The sequence below is a fragment of the Magallana gigas genome, chromosome 7 (genome assembly GCF_963853765.1).
Source record: "Magallana gigas chromosome 7, xbMagGiga1.1, whole genome shotgun sequence".
NCBI classification, from domain to species: domain Eukaryota; kingdom Metazoa; phylum Mollusca; class Bivalvia; order Ostreida; family Ostreidae; genus Magallana; species Magallana gigas.
The window spans coordinates 53,357,238-53,376,866 of NC_088859.1; the positions used below are offsets into that span (position 1 = coordinate 53,357,238).

A 19,629-nucleotide genomic window follows, 5' to 3' on the forward strand; every position below is an offset into this window, starting at 1 on the left:
AAGTTGGGTAGTATTTTTAGTAGAAAGCCGATTGGCATGCTACCGGGCTAACCGCAACTTCACGGAAAATTTCGCGATAGGAACTTTACATTTAAAATTCATTGGTGAAAATTGGTGTGAGAATCGAATTGTTCCCCGTCCTCTCAACAAAGCGAGTGATAGAAACTCTAACGTCACGATGAACCAACAAGTTCGACCGTCTATCAGCAAGAAGTCCGAAAAACAAAAATTACGGGACAGGAATCGTATGCAGCAGTTTCTGGAAAAGAAATTTCAAGGATCTCAGAACTCTGTGTCTCCGCCCGGTACCAACGTTACCATCATAACGACGCAGGCTCCCCATGCGGATTCGGAATTGACTACCATCACTCCATGTCCAGGCGATGTAGTGGAAACCCGTGCAAACGCCGTGGATGAAATAATTAAAGAAAATTCCAAACTAAGAGAACTCACAAAAACTTATGAGAGAAATATTAAAGACCTGAATGGACAGTTAATTATATTACAGACCCTGTTACAAAAACAATCGAACTGTACTGCCTTACAGAGCAATTTATTAGACGCTAAATGGTTTTGAATTAACTTATATTGTGAATTTTTGTCTAATATGTATGTTTGCATTGTTTTTAAAGCTTCAATTGTGTTTCAAAGTAGAACTCTGGGACAGAGTTCATTAAGGCTGTGAGAGAGATTGTTATAGATAAGTTTAGAAATCTTCGATTTTAAACTTTTAATATAACAGGTTAACGATTAAAAATTTACAAGCTGCTATGATAACTTAAGGGTTTTTTTTTTCTCTCAGATTAATTACGCAATTGAGTTTGTAACAAAAAAAGAGGAAATAACCAAACAAACGGAGATGCTTTCATTTGACAAAAATGTTAATCCTCTTGACGCTAGTCTTTGATATCTTCTTAAGTTAATCTCCAGGCAAATTAAATAATTGTTGGACAATAGAAGTGTGAAATTATCGTAACAGCTATATGTGTGAATGTTTACTTTTCTGGCATGCCATTACTATCCCTTTGTCATAAAAAAGCAATGCCTGTCAAAAAAAAAAAATAATTGTAAGAGAGAATGGTTTAAGATCTAGAAGAGAACGGTTGGGCTAACTGTGCTGGAACCCCGCACGTTAGTGGAGTGTGTGTGATATCGGGCTAGCTGTGCTGGATTTCCGCACGTTAGTGTCGATTTTGTGCAAAGAATTATATCGGACTGCCCGTGCTGGACTCTCCGCACGTTATTAAGTGGTTCTCTCGGAACTCCGAGAATCGGTTTTCATTGGAATCCCATGTACCGTTTATTTACCAACTTAAATACAACTTGTTGAACTTTTGTTTCGTTTTGGAGTTTTTTTATTCAGCGTAAACTTGAGCGAGTGTAACGAATTGAGCTTTCCCCTGAATTCACCATATGGATTTTAAGAACTTTTACATTACAATTTACAGTCTAGAATACAAATCAAATACAAGATACGTTCGTGAAAGTTGGGTAGTATTTTTAGTAGAAAGCCGATTGGCATGCTACCGGGCTAACCGCAACTTTACAGAAAATTCGCAAGAGGAATTTACACTTAAAATTCATTGGTGAAACAAGAAATACATGCTTCCAGATTTACCTTTTTTCGTACTGCGTCATCAAAAAGTGGTGTATAGAGCCACCTTAAGTGGAAACATGTACTTTTGTGTTTTTATTAATAAACAAAATAGAAAAATCGTATCATTAAATACCGTCATTTCATTTAAAGCTAGATAGGATGTTCTATCAATAAAACAAGAGGCCCATAGGCCACATTGCTCACCTACGGAACAATAGGTATGATAAAATTAGCTTAATGGAGTCATAATACAAACAATCTGGACAATGTACAATAATACATGTAGATCCTGTATAAATAAAATCCATTTTTCCCACTGGATATTCTTATGTTTATAATCATTAGTCCCTTTTCTAACAGGATGGTTATATAGTCATATCACATGATGAGTATTGCAGTTCTCAAAAAGATCCTTAATAATTGTTTATATATGGGATATAAAGCTACATCAAACTCTGAACCTTCTTGTGAGGCTGAAGAATTGTCCTGGAGCCAAAGTATTAACAATTATAAAGAATCATCTGGCTGATTAGTTTCTGAGAAGAAGATTTTTAAAGATTTATTCTATATATTCCCATGTAAAACTTTAACACCCCCCATGTGGCCCCACCCTACCCCTAGGGATCATGATTTTCACAACTTGGAATCTACACTACCTGAGGATACTTCCACACAAGTTTCAGCTTTCCTGGCTGATAAGTTTCTGAGAAGAACATTTTTAAAGATTAACTCTATATATACCTATATAAAACTTCGACCCCCCCCCAATTGTGGCCCCACCCTACCCCCAGGGGTCATGATTTTCACAACTTAGAATCTACACTACCTGAGGATGCTTCCACACAGCTTTCCTGGCTGATTAGTTCCTGAGAAGAAGATTTCTAAAGATTTCTCTATAGATATATTCCTATGTAAAACTTCGACCCCCATTGTGGCCCCACCCTACCCTCGGGGTCATGATTTTCACAACTTTGAATCTACATTACCTGAGGATGCTTCCACACAAGTGTCAGTTTTCCTGGTTGATTAGTTTTTGAGAAGAAGATTTTAAAAGATTTACTCTATCTATTCCTATGTAAAACTTCAACCCCATATGATGGCCCCACCTTTACCCCGGGGTTCACGATTTTCACAACTTTGAATCTACACTACCTGAGGATGCCTCCACACAAGTATCAGCTTTCCTGGCTGATTAGTTTCTGAGAAGAAGATTTTTAAAGATTTACTCTATATATTCCTATGTAAAACGTCGACCCTCCCCCCCATTGTGGCCCCACCCTACCCCCCAGGTTCATGAATTTCACAACTTTGAATTTACACTACCTGAGGATGCTTCCACACAAGTTTCAGCTTTCCTGGCTTTATGGTTCTTGATAAGAAGATTTTTGAAAATTTCTCGAAATTTTTCATTAATTTCTAATTATCTCCCCTTGAAAACAGGTGTGGCCCTTCATTTTCATAACTTTGAATCCCCTTTGTCTAAGGATGATTTGTGCCAAGTTTGGTTGAAATTGGCCCAGTAGTTCTTGAGAAGATGTTGAAAATGTGAAGTTTACGGACAGACGGACAGACGGACGACAGACAAAATGTGATCAGAATAGCTCACTTGAGCTTTCAGCCCAGGTGAGCTAATGACAGATGTCCTACGGACCCAGTTTAACGATAGAATTCGTCCCAAATACTAGCTTTGTAGCAAATAAAAAAACTAAATCGCGCTGTATCCTGCCTAAATTTTCATATGACTGGTCTCAAATACTTACAATGTTTCTCTTTTATTATCCCATGTTACCACATTAACTGTTTTTGCAACGAAATCTCTGCAATTTTAAGATCACGTTTGAAAATTCGCTGTTTATGGTCGCCATGTTAACGGTAAAATCCGAGACATTCCAAGTGCGAATTCTCACAAAATGGCAGGGAAATTTAGACGCGTATTTCAACAAAATGCCTTGTTACGACTCTTAAATGGATAATTTGTGTACTAAAAAAAGAATCATACCAACCCCCATAGTTGTGGATAAGGGCGGGGCATCTATATTGTACCAATACATGTTACATGATATGATTTCATTCAAATTTTGATTTTCATTACTTAGAATAGGACAGGTGTGCTGAGGTTACCATATAAAAAATAGTAATATCTCCTTCTAAACATTTTAACAATGACTAATGTTTCAATATCTTAGGTCATTCAAACATAAATATCAGTATTTGTATTTTGTAAATAAGGAACTCCCCTTAAAATGTGGGAAGAAACTGATTTTCTGGCTATAATGCATAAAAACATTTTCTGGTAAACTGAAATTCATCAGTTTTTAAGGATGAAAACCATGAAAAGCTCCTAGATTCAATCATGATGATATTATTTATACTTGACTCATAATGACCTTCTCAACTAAATGCATGAAACCTCTTTTCTACACAAAATATGCATCTGTGTGATCTTGTAAATGGTATTAAAGCATGTTTTTGCCTTAAACTATTACAAATGGGTAATTCAGTGTAAAATAAACTAAAACATAGCACATATTTGCCCAAATCCCTTAATTCCTTGAATCAGGACTATGTAGGAAATGAAATTAAAACTCACATAAGGTGAGCAGAAATCAAAGAAATTAAAGTTTTTGTCAAAATAATCCTTCGATAGACTGTTCATGTTCTTCTTCGCAATGTTTCGCACTTGTCGCTTAATTCTGAGACTTGCACGTAAACTCAAAATTGTTCATTCGATGAAAAACTAGTCGCTGCGTGCTCTTACGACAAAGTCTGAGGGCATCAAATATGACTGCGACAACCGATCTGCACACTTTTACAGCATCTAGAACACAGACACCAATATTCTAAGCTCCAGTGACTTCATATCATCCATTTTTAAAGGTTTTTATTATTATATATTAAAAATTACATGTTTTCCACACCAAAAATCATCATTTTTCATATTTTTTTCATTACAAAATTTTAAAAGCATTTTTCTATCTTCAGACTACAGAAACTAATTTCTGTTAACAAGATTTGACATAAAATACTGAAAACTTGCACCTGCATGCATTTTTTCAATTTGACACAAAGCCCTTCAAGGTATCACACCGGTAATTGTTTTCACTATATAACACTATAGAGGGGAAAAAATTCTTAAAAATCAGTTTGTATTTTTCATGACAAAATATTCGGAGGAAATGTTATTTGTTACCTATCTCATCAGCTAACACCATAAAAAGGGCAAGCGATACTGCATTTTCTCAAAATATCTAGCTCCAAACAGGTCTACCCTCAAAACCACATGTTTTCCATTTGTATGTAAACAGACTGCACACTCCCCAGGAAGCTGCTGCATGAGCCCTGAAAGAAGTAGTCCCTGTGAAAAAAATCATCACCTAACAAAATACATGAAATATCCTACTCAGTGGTACATAAAATTTTAAAACTGAGTAAAGGAAAATGTAAAAATGCAGTCAAGGAAAAAAATAATTCTGAAGTATATATGGAACTACAATTGACTAAGTTCATTTTGATTGGCCGATTACCGGTGTGATACCTTGAAAACCCTTCCAAACTCCATTTGCAGGGGGTATAAAAGAAAATTAAAACAGCATGGAAAATGACAATTGTTCAAGGTAGATGTGTTTGCTGCAATTTGACATTTGTATAAAATCCTTCAAGAGTCAAGATTTTTTGCACAAATTAAACAACAAAACACTAGACTCAAAAAGTTACACAATGTCAATTTCTAAAACACAAATCACCCTTTCAAGATTGGAACATGAAAACAATAAGTTCCAATATTTCCTTAGGCTAATTATACACTTTAGTAAAAGGATCACAACAGTTAAAATTTAGTATCATATGCTATTGGTACAATCCACTGAGAAAACCACAACATTTACATCTCTTAATACACTAATCAAATAAGTCCCATGATGAGAGGATCAAAACAGGTAACCATAATGTCATATGCTAATTATACAGTCTACAGAGAAGATCTTAATAGCTACACATAAATACCCTCAGCTATTTGTACACTCTCAGTCTATTAAAAGGATCACAACAGTTACATAGTTTTTGGTACTACATTACACATGTAAAGAGCAAATGGTTTAAGTTCAAAAGTTCACATTCGTACTACACACTACTGATACAGTCCCATGAGAATATCACAACAGTTACAACACATTAATAACCTAGTCAACTGATAGTCCTCTGATGAAAGGATCACAACATTTACAACATATGAGTACCAATAGCTGGGGATACAGTCCCTTGAGATAATCACAACAAGTTTACATTAGTACCATATAAGGCTATTGATACAGTCTACCGAGAGGAACAGAGTTTTCTTTAAATAAAACCCCTGTTTATTTTAAAGATATCTATACTTACCTGCTTGTGTTGGTGGTGATATCACTGGGTAGTGAAAAGTGTCTAATTACATGGATTGACCAATAGACCTACTGCTGCTGCTGGCTAGCCCTACATGTCGGTGAAGGAGAAGTCACTGGGTTTTAGATTGCTGTTGACTATCAGCCAATTGCCTATAAAAATTTAAATTGGCCAAATAAAATATAATAAAGAACCAAAAAAAGCCTATATTTAGGATAAGACATAATAACAAATCAAATTCATTGAGTAATGGCCATTTATGCTATGACTGTTTACATCCAATGCATTATCTTTGTTACCTTCTGCATCTCTAGATTTCGCCAGTCAATGAAATTTCACATTTATTCTTAATCTTCTGAGCGCTTATTTACACAGCATACTAATACTACAAGATATTACGAAGGATAACTTAGAATAATACCAGTAGTGAAGTAATGGATAAAGAGTCCAAGACTGTCACACGTAAGGACATATGAAAATTTCAAAGGGCATGGCTCAGTCTATACCCTTGACTACGCAATAACAGGAACACCAATTCTATGACATGTGATTGATGCCTGCGGTCTAACCAACGCAATACTATTTCATACCATTGGTAACAAAAACTTTAAGACAAGTTCCATAAAAGATCACATCAAATCATTAGACCATTTAAGAAAATATTTTGAAAAATCACAAGACAAACAACAGTTTGTAAAAGACAGTGCAGTTACAATTGCATTAAAGGCAATGTATTGAATGGCTAAAGATGGTATAGCTTTGACAAAATTCAGATCTCTTCTAAACTTTCTGAAAAGTATCAGAGTTAAAGATCTAGAAATGCTGTAAGTTGATTTGGAGAAATCTGCATCTACATTATATGAGGATGTTTCCACACAAGACAAATCACTTTTTAAAAAGATTTTAAAAGATTTCCTATATAATATATTCCCATGTACAACTTGATCCCTCCATTAAGGCCCCACCCTACCCCCGGGGACCAATACTTGAACAAATTTGAATCTACACTACCTGAGAATGCCTCCACACAAGTTTAAGCTTTTCTGGCCAAATAGTTTCTGAGTAGATTTTTTAAAGATTTCCTCTATACATTATATGTGATTATGTGTGGGGACCATGATTTGAAGAAACTTGAATCTACTCTTCCTGAGGATGCTTCAAAACAAGTTACAGCTTTTCTGGCCAAATAGTTTTGGGTAAGATTATTTTTGAAATATACCATAAAATTTTCAATAATTCTTAAATATCTCTCCTTTAAAGAGAGTGTGGCCCTTCATTTGAAGAAACTTGAATCTCCTTCACCCAGTGGTCATGTGTGGCAAATTTGGTTGAAATCTGCCCAGTGATTCTGGAGAAGAAGATGAAAATGTGAAAAGTTTACAACGACAATGCCAACGCCAAATACATCGACAGACAACAGACAAATTTTTATCAGAAACATTCACTTGAGCTTTCAGCTCAGGTGACAATGGAAATTTTTTTATCAGAAAAGCTCATTTGAGCTTTAAACTCAGGTGAGCTAAATACTGCTAAACTATGGAACCATGCATTTAAAGAGCACTCACAGAAATTACCAGAATGTGACGGTTCACTGGACTGGAACCAGCATGAGGAGAAAAAGTGAGGCCTGGCAAGGATCCTTTCCATTCGATGTAAGAAGTGCCACTACACCAGTCACTGTGAAAAACTGTATGAGGAAGTTAACCAGGAAGGGGATGAAGAGCCGAACAGCTTAAAGCTGCTTGGTCCGATTTTTTTGTAATTACAGTATCAAAATGTTTTCCATACAAATCATTTATCTTAGAAAGTTATGGACTTTCTCCTATTTACACCAGCAGAATCGGTCTCCTTTCAAAGTTAAAATATTCAAAGTAAATAAAAATAATTTCTCTTTGGGCAAACGAAAAAAAAACCAAAATGCATCACGGGAATGTTTAGAGTAGGAAACCGCTTGGTTTCGTCCCCCGAATTATTGGGTTATTCAACCCGCATGCTATGCATCAATTGTAAAGAAAGCAGACTTTAGAAATATTAGCGAACAAAACGTACACATGTTTATTTGTAATTTGTCTGATCATTTCGACCTTTATTTAAAGCGAAGTCAAAGTTGTAATACAACCATACCGGTCTCGTCGTCAGGGGTGAAATTTAACATGAGGCGAAATAACGCGGTACCTTTTAAGGTCGTTTGTTTTGTTAGCAAATTTTGTACGTATTTATCTTCATTGAAATTTGGCATAATTGATGGGTAAAACTACTGCAATGTCTATTATTATACATATACTACGCATAGCCATCGTTTAAAAGCGTGCATAAAATTTGATATAAAATCGGACCAAGCAGCTTTAATGTGGCTATGGCTGTCGGCCACTTGGGTACCAGTACCCATATTTACTAAAGTTCGTAGATGTAGACATAGACGTAAACTTAGATGTAGCGTACGTTTACATATAAAACCGTATTCACAAAATGACGTTGACGTAAAATTACATCATAATCGGACGTAAATCTACATCTGCTCTATAGGTAAGCATATTTTAATCAAACATGGCGGCAATTTTGTTTACACTTGCGAGATAGAGGAGTCTAAGACATCAGAGAGTTTTCCGGGACTGGACTAACCCCTTAGATGTCTTCAGTGACAGAGAACTGATTTGCCGTTATCGATTCCTGAGGTGAACTATCATTGATTTCATTCAGCAGGTGGACAGAAGACTTGCATGATCTACTAACAGGTATCATCACCCTCTGCCTGTTTCATCTATGGTAAGTAATTTCGCTGATATTGAACCCGATGTATTTCTTTAAACTAGTTGCAGTATAATTTTCACCCAAGCATTTCACTCCCCCCCCCCCCCATATATATATACCTGTTATATGTAATTACATATCATATAATATGTAATTACATATAACAGGATAACAGTTGAAATTGACACCCCTCGAAAACCATTGTCAACCTCCGCTTCGCGTCGGTTGACAATGGTTTTCTTGGGGTGTCAATTTCAACTGTTACCCTCCCAAACAGGCTCTATTTATATAAATGAATGTATTATTATAGATGACAAGGTTCAGTATAAAGGGGTACACAGTAGTTCCACATACGTGAACTTATTAACAGTTCACAGTTTTACTTCGTAACTTTTAGCGATATGAATACTTCTATCTGGACAATGTTGTGTAATTACATATAACAGGTATATTCAGTCCAACCTGAGCATATGTGACTGCATACAAATGACCATGAAATTCCACCTACACGTATAATTCATTCATTTATAAACACACAGAAAATTAATTTATAATAAGATGTTTGTTATTTGGACAATGCAAAATTCAGGACATTTGATAATTGTTATTCCTTTGTGTCCTCATTAAAATTACAAGGGGTATAGAAATTTACAGTACAAGAGGCCCATGGGCCACATCGCTCACCTGAGCAACACTAGGCAGGATAAAATTGGCTTCATTGAGTCATAATACAAAATATCTGGACAATGTGGTATAATACATGCAGATTCTATACAAAAAATCTGTTTCCCCCTGGATATTCTTATATTTACCGGCATAATCAAGTCCCTCTTCTAACACGATTTTATAGTCATGTCACATGCAGCATACATGTACATCAAACTCTGAACCTTTGATTTGATTTATTTGAACATATTTTATTGTGTAAATTATATCTGAACCTTTGTGAGGCCCAATAATCATCCAGGGGCCAAAGTTTAAACAATATTAAAGAATCAGCAATATATAAAAATGCTATATAAATAAGTAAAAGCATAAATAACATTTCAGTTTTTGTGAATAATTAAATTGTTTTCCTTTGTACAACTGAATCCCCATTGTGGCCCCACACTACTCCTAGAGATTGTGATTTGAACAAATTTGAATGTACACTATCTGAAATCCCTTTCACAAAAGTTACAGCTTTTCTAGGCAAATGTTTTTAAAAAAAAAGATTTAAAGATATTTTTCTATATATTCCTATGAAAAAATTTGTCTCCCCCCCCCCCCCCCCAATAACCCCATCTTACCCCATGGTAATCATTAATTGTCCAAACAACTGTTCTATTGCAGACATTCTGCCGCCTCCACAACAGGGCCATCGAAGACCGCATTCCAGCACCAGCAGCAGGACAAGTACCCATCTTCTCTGATAATGACACTTTCAATGCTGAAACTATTGTCAATGCAAACGCAGTTAACGTCAGAAACATCGTTGTTAGAAGGTTTTAATTATTTAGTGGAATTGTCTGTTTATTTGATATATTTGCCTGCCCAATAGTTAGTTATTTTTGATAAGTAATGTGCAACACCCTGTTAAAAGTAGACTGATATTTTAAATATTCAAATAAGTGATAATTTTTTTTCTGCCTACAGGTCATTATCTTTGAATTGTACAAAAGTTAGTATGTTAAATGTGTTCTAAGATTGATGTTTTCCAATGTTATCTAAAAAATCATGTTCTACATTGTCAACTCAATAATGGTAAACAATTTGGTTATTGTTTTAGATTTGTTTTATTTGATATTTTTAAAGAGATATCATTTAAAGCTGCCATCTTACTTTAGAATTGTAATATTTCATTTTTGAATTCTCCATCTAACTGGAACACATACAAAGAAACATTTTTTGTTAATCCATAGTGTCATTTTCAATTTTTTTTTTTGTACGATAAATCTAAAAATTAATACCGTTCAACACATTAAGATAATGCCAGAGTATGACTTACTGTACTTTTTAATTTACATTTTATATGCATGTATTATTGTTAAGGTTGTCTTCAGATGGTACTCTTAAAATACATTTATGAAATACATTGAGTCCCTTGAAACTTAGCATGTGTTTCTTTGTTATTTGATAAATTTAAAAATAATTAAGGTCTTCCGTTTCCAACGGAAGACCTTGTACTGATTCTGATGGTTCTTCTTCATTATAATTTTTCTTCTTCTAGACGTTTTTAAATCCTCAATAACTTTTTTGTTTGTCATCTGATTTCATTCAAATTTTCACGGTATATTGTAAATTGAATTAGGTTTCTAAAGCACAAAAAAAATTGAAATAGCAACTTCCGGTTTTGAGTTATTCCCCTTTTTCTAAAATTTTAGGGGCGTTAGTTTCCAGACAAAGGCTCCGAAATGGTCCGTTGCAAATAATTTATAGTTAAAAATCTTTATTATTGACACTTTGAATATTGTCCTCTGATTTTTGGATTTTAGTTTCTTCCAATTATTCCACTCGAATTAATCAATCGAAATCTATGTTTTAAAAATAGCGAAATTTTTCACATGTTTTAGCTTCGTAACTTTTTAATTTGAAATATTTCCTAAATACATATAGAACAAAAGTTGTGCATAATGTTAAGGGCTTTCATTTGACACCAATAACAAAGGGCTGGCCCCTTAAATTAAGGGCCAGTAGCCCTCAAAAGATTTTGCTTAATAACACAAAAACGGTTAGGATTTCGATATTGCTGTTGCTGGAAAAGTTGTTTGTTGGGATCTTATAAAGGTCGTTACAATGTTATTTTGTAAGTGATTTGTGTAGTTTGAGTGTAAAAAGCTTTACATGTTAACATGTACCTGCTTTCATTTGGCAAGTTAACGAAAGTCTTTGCGCGTAAAACTGGCAAAAAGTTACCACAGAAAGTATGATGGTTTATACAGGAGGCTTTAATTCATGAGAAAAAAATTAGAACACAAGCTTTTTTTTTTTAGAAGTTAAAGTCATTGTTGTTTAGTTCTTATAGTGCACAATCCTTAAAGACGAGAATCGAAAAACAAAACATTCTTTTTCTTTTCTAGTAAAACACAAAAAACTTATTGAAAAAAAATTCTGTGCATTACATTTTACATGTAGTTATCATACTGCATGCATTTATAATCCACCTTGAATCAGAGATGTGTATTATTACGTAAGCTATCCCTCGCCCACGGCCGAGAAAATTGGTCACCATGGTCGCGGCTGGACTACCTAGCGGTCAGCGGTTATCTAATACACGAGAGTTGCGTCTCTCATGTATGAGTTAATCTAGCTGCGAACTGAAGAATTATTTCAGTTTTGATTACACATAAAGTTTTATTCTTCAATTGGATTAAACGATAGGGTGTCAATTAAGAAATCGTTCGGTTAATTAATAAAAGCAATGCCATTCTCAATATAATGCAATATCAGACATACATGTATATATCAATTGTGGGTTTTAAGTAAAAAAAGAATTTCTATTTGATAGAATTTAGTCATTAAATTGCAAACTTTTCAAATCTTCCTAGGTTCTGAGCTGTGCGTGTGTATGCGTTAAACCTTTATGTAATCTATCCTTCGCCCGCTGCCGAGGAAATCATCCACGGCTGCACTACCTAGCGGTAAACGGTTATCTAATACACAAGATTCGCACCCGCACACTTACCTGAATATGAACGTGTTTGAGTTTATATAGCCGTTAATACACTGTACAGTACACTGTTTTAATTTTATGTTATAAAAGTTTGTTCATTTTGTGTTTAGTTAAATTAAACATTGGAGAGTAAATTAAAAAGTCGTTCACGAAGTCGAACACGCTAAACTTCTATTATATATAGTTATGAACAGAATAATATATATTATAATTAAAAGTTTTAAGTCAAATGTAATGTTTTCTTGGGATAAGATGTTATGAAATACTACTACATTTTGCTATGCAGGTGGTCGCCATAGAAATCATCCAAGTATTGCAAGTTAGGACAGATTAGTTTACTTGACTTACAGACTATAATATAGCGACATATCTGCCTCCAAAAAAAATGTGCGCTTCTCAAAGTTACACTTCAGTGAGATGGACATGTGTTCTTGTGGATTTTTTTTATTACTAATTATATGAAAATTGATTTAAAAAAAAAGTTTTATTGAAGTTGTGTGGTATGAGGATGTCATGCAACTTAATTTACTTACAAGGTTAGCTACAGCCAGTGGAATACTAATTTTAGGTCAACAATCACTGGCGGATTTAAGGGGGGGGGGGGGGGGGGGGCGTGGAGGGCGCACGCCCCCCCCCCCCCGCCCTAAAATTTTCAAAGTATGCATGACTGTAGATGATTTGATAAATAGAAAAGTTAGCATTTTGTGTTTCACTTTATTTATAATTATGCCTGACTCAATATTACACCTCATTGATTCATTAGCTGTGCTATGCTGACTGTAATTCTGCTGCTCTATAAACATCTATAAACATCTAATCCTAATGCATGTTGACAGGTTCTGATAACAAACCAATTAAACTGTGTTTAAAACAAGCAGTGTTGGTCATTTCATTATGGTGGCTGCAACAAATTCCCCAGGGCCCTGAACTTGGGGCTTAGACCAAGAATCGACTGGAAATCCCAGCAGTTTTGTTTCAAGTGTAGACTGCGCTGTCATTTCCATATTGCGATGCAAGCAGAAATTTCTGAATAACTGTATATTTTTTGAATTTTTTTCTAGGTAAATAGACTATTTTAATATAAGAATATTGAAGATTTGATGCATCAGATATTTCTAACAGCTAAAAGGGGGTCGGATACCGTAACGTCATTACAATGTTGTAACTTTGATAACCTAGTTAATTTTGGGAGTTCATAAATGCCCAAATTTTTTTGTATTTAATCCAATACATGTATTAGATATAAGTAACAATATGTGTCAAATTGTTATATATATATATATGTAATAGGCTTTTGTGTAAAGTGTACATAACTGAAAAAATACCACTATTTTGAGCCTGGTTTTACCTTCAAAAACACGAAAACCCAGGGCTTTGCCTGGGACCCACGGGGGGCCTCAAGGCGGGCCCCAGAACCCCTGCCTCAATAATTTTATCAACGCCCCCCCCCCCCCTAACTACAAATCCTGTATCCGCCCCTGACAATGATTACCCAATCTATTAAAATACAAGATAAATAGAGAAGGCAAATATTGCTTGTGACATGTACGTAGTTTTTTTTTTTATATATCTTTATGATAAAGCAGAGAAAAGCAAAAAAAAAAAAATAAAAACAAAAAAAAAACCCAAAAAAACAAACATGGAACTTGCATCAAATTTACTTCATGTACATGTTACCAAAAAATCCGACCGAATATGCGCCTTTGTCACATTTAATTAAAATAATGTTATTAAATTTTACGTTACATAGCGGTGTCTGTATATCAGGAGTAAAATTTAGATGCTCACTTATGCATAAATTCTCCCGATGATCTTAGATAGCTGATTATTATTTTAAATGTTCAAGTCTACTCGTATTATCAAATACATGTAATATCAGCCCTGAATAAATTTTCATAGATGCCATCAATTTTGGCTATTTACCAAATTTTGACAGCACGAAACAAATTCAAACTTGCACATAGTCTTCAAATAATTTGAAAGATTTATTTACAGAAGTTACGTGTTTTTTATGCACGTTTTTACTTACATTTCCTTACATGAATCATAAGAACATGTAATATATAACAATCCATGCTACCCTGAAAAATTTAACTCGCCATTAAACTTCTCATTGTTTAAACCCCTGTCACACTGGAGCTGCGTCCTCACAGCGATCCCGCTGCATAATTGAATAATGTAAAACGCCATGGTAAACGAACTAGAGTCTTCTACAGCGCCGTAACAACTCAATGGCATCTTCGTTCGCCGCGGTGGGATATCCTAGCCTAGAACATTTTAGAACGCCATGCGACAGCGCGTACTTTGAACATGCACAAAGTACGCGCCGTGGCTCTGCGTTCCGATAAACACGCCTTAGAAGTGGAGTAAGGTCGCCATGACAGCGCCGTAAAGTCTCCAACAGTGCATGTGCACGCAGTCAGCGCGCAGAGCACGCTGTGGATGCGCGGTAAAAATTCCTAGCACGTCATGAGCGCTCGGCGGATACCCAGCGAGAGGGCAGTCAATCGCCAAGTAGAAACGTGGAAACGTAGTTGGGAGTACTGAATTTTCCTTGCGATCCTACGGCGATTCCATTAATTTTACAACGCCGTGAACACGCACTGGGAACGCAACTTTGTGTGACAGGGCCTTAAAGAGTTTTCAAAACAATTACACAAACTGTTCGACAAATAGTTTTCCTAAAACATTTTCTTCCTGTCTTTATACAGGCTTTCAATCACAGCACGTTTTTATAACAAAAGCAGAAGTGAAATTTTAGTCATTAGTCATTATAATCGTTTGACACCAAATCACATAAATGTTCATCTCGCAGCAACAACGGAAGACCTACTAGTGGCTTTGCCACGAGCTCTGCTCTAGTTAAGTCTATTTTCCAAGACAATTCATTCATGTACTTAATGTTTTCACATTCTTTAAAACATACACAAAAATATTCTAGTCCATATAGTGGATAATTATAATAAAATTTAAAATAACAAGCAAATTAAAAATGCTGCTTCCATACAAGTAATTGTAATTGTAATAATGGTTAGAACAGGCAGATCAAGATATCTGTGAGCTGATGTTCACTAGTAATACCCAGCTCTGATGTGAATATGCAAAATGAGCAAAGTTGATAGAAAGCTGATTGGTACAAAAATAAATCTTAACTTCTGGCATGCCTAAACAAATAGTGTGTTAAAATTTCAAGCATCTGTAATGAATAGTTGCTGAAAAACTGTGATAGAAATTACCGTTACTGACAGATGAACAAACGGACAGTCATGAGACACACAGACACACAAGGGTAAAACAGTATAACCCCTTCTCCTTTGGAGCGGAGGTATAAAAACATTGGTCTCACATAGGGTGGAAGTTTCACGCAATTATAAACGAAATTACTAATTAAACTCAGACAAAAGATTACAAACAGATTGAACATTTGAAGAAGAAAACAAAGCATAAAAGTTCTTCAAAATCTCGAGCCTCTCTTTTTCAATTTCCGGTCTCTGCTTTTTGATTGAAAGCTTCTCCTCCTCAATTTCAATGAGGCGCTGAGATCCGTAGCTGTACTCATTAAATGTTTGAGCTTTCCATTTTTCTTATAAACGGAAAATAAATCTTATCTCGATATAGAGTAATGCCAGAACATTTTGTTTAATCTTTTTAAAATCTTAATATTATAAACGAGAATTTTTTTATTTTTAATTAGGAAAAAGCTTTTTCTTTTCACATATGTAAGGCAAAAAAGAATTGTGTTTCTGTTTTGTGCTTTTCTTGTTTTCATACCTTTAGAAATGAACGGTTCTGACAAAGAAGATTCTTCTGAGAAGTTAAAGGAAATTTTAAAGAAAACTAGCAAGAGGTACCTTGAGCTTGCAAGCTTACAAATGATACACCCCGTTAAGAAAATATCATAATTCAAGTTATCTAAGTAATGGATAAATAACGAGATAGTGTTGAATAGTTTAGAGAAAACATTCCCTCCGAGGGCCGAAGGCCCGAGGAGGGGATGTTTTCTCTAAACTATTCAACACTATCGAGTTATTTATCTTACTTAAAAAATTCCCCCACTGAACCTCAAAGAAGCATTGACCCATTCATATATCCAACTGTGCTGAAATACAAAAGGATCTAGCTCATTTATGATTCAAATAGTACCATACACAATAGCCTACCCAAACACAGTGTCACCCTTTATTCATGGACGAGTGAACAGGTGCGCATGTTATAGTAAACCATTCCGCTGTACTGAGCAGACTAATTAAATTTAGATGATGAATTTTTTAACGCAAAGTACATTCAATGTATATAGAGGTCTACACTACCGGGAAAGACGCGGATACCATTTGAATGTTATTTTAGACTTGCAAGGAGAAAGGACAAATCAGAAATTTGACGAAAATTAACAGACGATTATTCGATAAAAATTTTGATAGAAGTCTTATGAAGTCGTAGTGCGACAATATTCCTTAAATTGTTAAAACTTCGGAAAAGGAGTGATATGGTTCAAGGTTCAAAAAGGAAGTCTACAAGTGTTTATGGAAGTGATTTATATGTGATCCCAAATCTATCAAAATTAAGAAAAGGAGATATTTCTGCTAAAATTTCATTCGTGGCTTATCGGATATACATTTATGGATGACAGGATTCTGTGTTTATGTTGGATTTATGTTGGAAATACATGTTTCAATATTTTGTCATTTTTATTTGTTTTATGCACTGTTGGATATTTTGAATATCCAACTGATGGGCGGTTGGATATTAAAAATATCCAACTGCCCATCAGTTGGATATTTATATATCCAACGACTGTTGGTTGAATAGTAAAAATAAACTTTGACTAAATACAATGGGTGACGTCATAGAAGTTTTTTAAGAAATAAACAGCATTGAGAAAAGTTCATTGATGATTTTTTCACATTGCTGTATATTACTTTTATTAAAGCTGACATGAATTCATAAATACGCATTATTTCCCTTTTATCTCCGACTACTGCCATATTAGTTGTTGATTTCTATTGTTCTGCTCATCGCTAAACACCCCCTATATTTATAGAACCGATGGAAAAGAGTCGCTGTTACGTTGTTACTATCTTGGATTTACTATCATTTATTTGCTGGGTTGGATGTAGTGCCGCCGGGGTTTTCAAAAAGATGCAGATGTTGTGCACTCTGTATCAACGACACACACATGTTCTATGTGCATGTGAAGTAAAGCAGCACTATCTGTGCAAAATAATACAAACACTTTGGAAATTCTTTCAAAGAATAAATAGATTTTGTATTTTATTGATTCTTGTTTCCTTTATTCTTTATTACAAACATTTTAATGCAATGTGTAGTTTATGAATTTAGAAGTCCAGGCAACCTGAATGCCTCAATCAGAAAGCAATCGACCGTAACTTTCTCGACCAGTATATATACCCCAGTGGCAGTAGAGGAGCGATCGAAACTAATATGGCGACCAAATGCTTTTATGAATTCATGTCAGCTTTAACATTTGAGAATGGCAAATCCATCAGAATCATTAACATAATGATGATCTTACAATATCAACATTGCAACCATCATGTGTGTGCAATACATGCAATCATTGACGTGACTGCACAGACCGGGAACTCAGGGAAAGACAGACGGACAAGGAGATTCCTATTTATCCCCCCCCCCCCCCAATCTTTGTTTACAAGGGGTATAATCATATCTGCAGTGTGTATAATTACCGGTATATCAATCTGATTAAAATCAGATCTGCGATCCTCTCCGACTAATTTGATGTTGCCACACAAGAGATCTTTGTGTAGCGACATTCAATTTGTTGGAGCGGATCACAGATCTGATTTTAATCAGATTGATAATTATATTTGCTTAAACTAACAGTTATAAGCATTTTGATAAATTTTGCACTTTTCTTGGGCAGAATGACCAATTTCAGTTTAATACCAGTAGTCCAAAATGTTGAATTGTTTAAAGTATACTAAACATAGGATATATACTAACCTTCAGATTGAGAGACAACTGGCACATCACTATTAGTGTCTAGATTTTCAAGTTCTTCAGCTGGAACAAAAACAAATGTTGTTCTTTATTTATTTATTTAGTCATACTTTTAACCAGAGGCCTCTGGGTTACATTAATGCTATTTTTTTTTATTTACAATGCAGAAAAAAGACAATAAACCCAACCTTTGCAGTTAATGAAAATAGCCATGCAAAGCTCTTTGATGGATAAAACCTTGAATAATCTAAGTCTTGACAGAAGTAATAAGTTGTTTTTCTCCTTCATTATTAATCACTTACTCCTATGGTATAATAATGCAACTCCATATCTTAGAAGACTGATCATGTAGAACAGACAGACAAAGAGATGGACAGAGTGCTTCCAAAAAGATCCCCCTTCTTATGTGGGGGTATAACTACTGTAACCATTCATAGTGATAAACCAACATGATCAATGATAGCAAAGTATCATGGCAACTTATAATCTTACCCTCAGTGACAATAAATGGCTGTATCTCAAGGCAACTTGGTTTTTGGGACATCTGAAGGGAAGACCTGACTTCACTGGTGTCCACCCCATCCTTAATTCCAGATATGGCTGACTGAGGAATCAACTGCAATATCTAAAATTTTCATGGAGTTGAAAGTACATATTTCCTTACTATAGTCTGACAATTAACAACTCATTCCATAAAGAAAAAGGAGTTAAAAATAAAGCATCTTGTCAGAAACATTTGAAAAAAAAATCATTTTCATTTCATCTTCATTTTCTTGTAAAGCAAATGATTCATAATTAATAACAATTTTATAAACAATATCATTTAGATTTAAATCGGATTGATGTTGGAGACAAAACAAGGGAAAAATAAAACAGCATGCAAACATAACAGTTATATTAGTTGATACTAGAACTTGGAGACCTACCTTAAAACACTACTTGAAAACATATGCAGTAGTGATGGGATTTGAACCCATTATCTCCTAAGACAGTTATATACATTTAGGGTACATAAAAGGACAGACAAGGACTAACCCGAAACAACACATGTTCACAGAGATTGTCAGTAAGCATCAATACTGGTTAGTTCATACTTACCCACAATGATCTGTCTTCTCAGACATTTACAAATTTCAAGTATTCATTCACTAAATGACAAAACCTTAGCATGTAGCTAAATATTAATTTATATAGTAAAACTGGGTTATAGGGACCAATTGAATTACTTCGTTATATCCGTAATTCGTTATATCCGTATAACGAATCCGTAATA

At 34.8% G+C, this 19,629-nt stretch overlaps 1 long non-coding RNA gene across 1 annotated transcript; it reads right to left on the bottom strand.

Annotated features, from left to right (window-relative positions):
• Window positions 1–10,019: 10,019 nt before the first annotated feature.
• LOC117682249 (uncharacterized) lies at window positions 10,020–19,029 on the bottom strand. Its single transcript, XR_010707371.1, has 3 exons — window positions 18,849–19,029; window positions 18,360–18,419; window positions 10,020–10,160 (listed from the first exon to the last, which is right to left on the bottom strand). It is a non-coding gene; the product is annotated as an uncharacterized lncRNA (long non-coding RNA).
• Window positions 19,030–19,629: the final 600 nt, after the last annotated feature.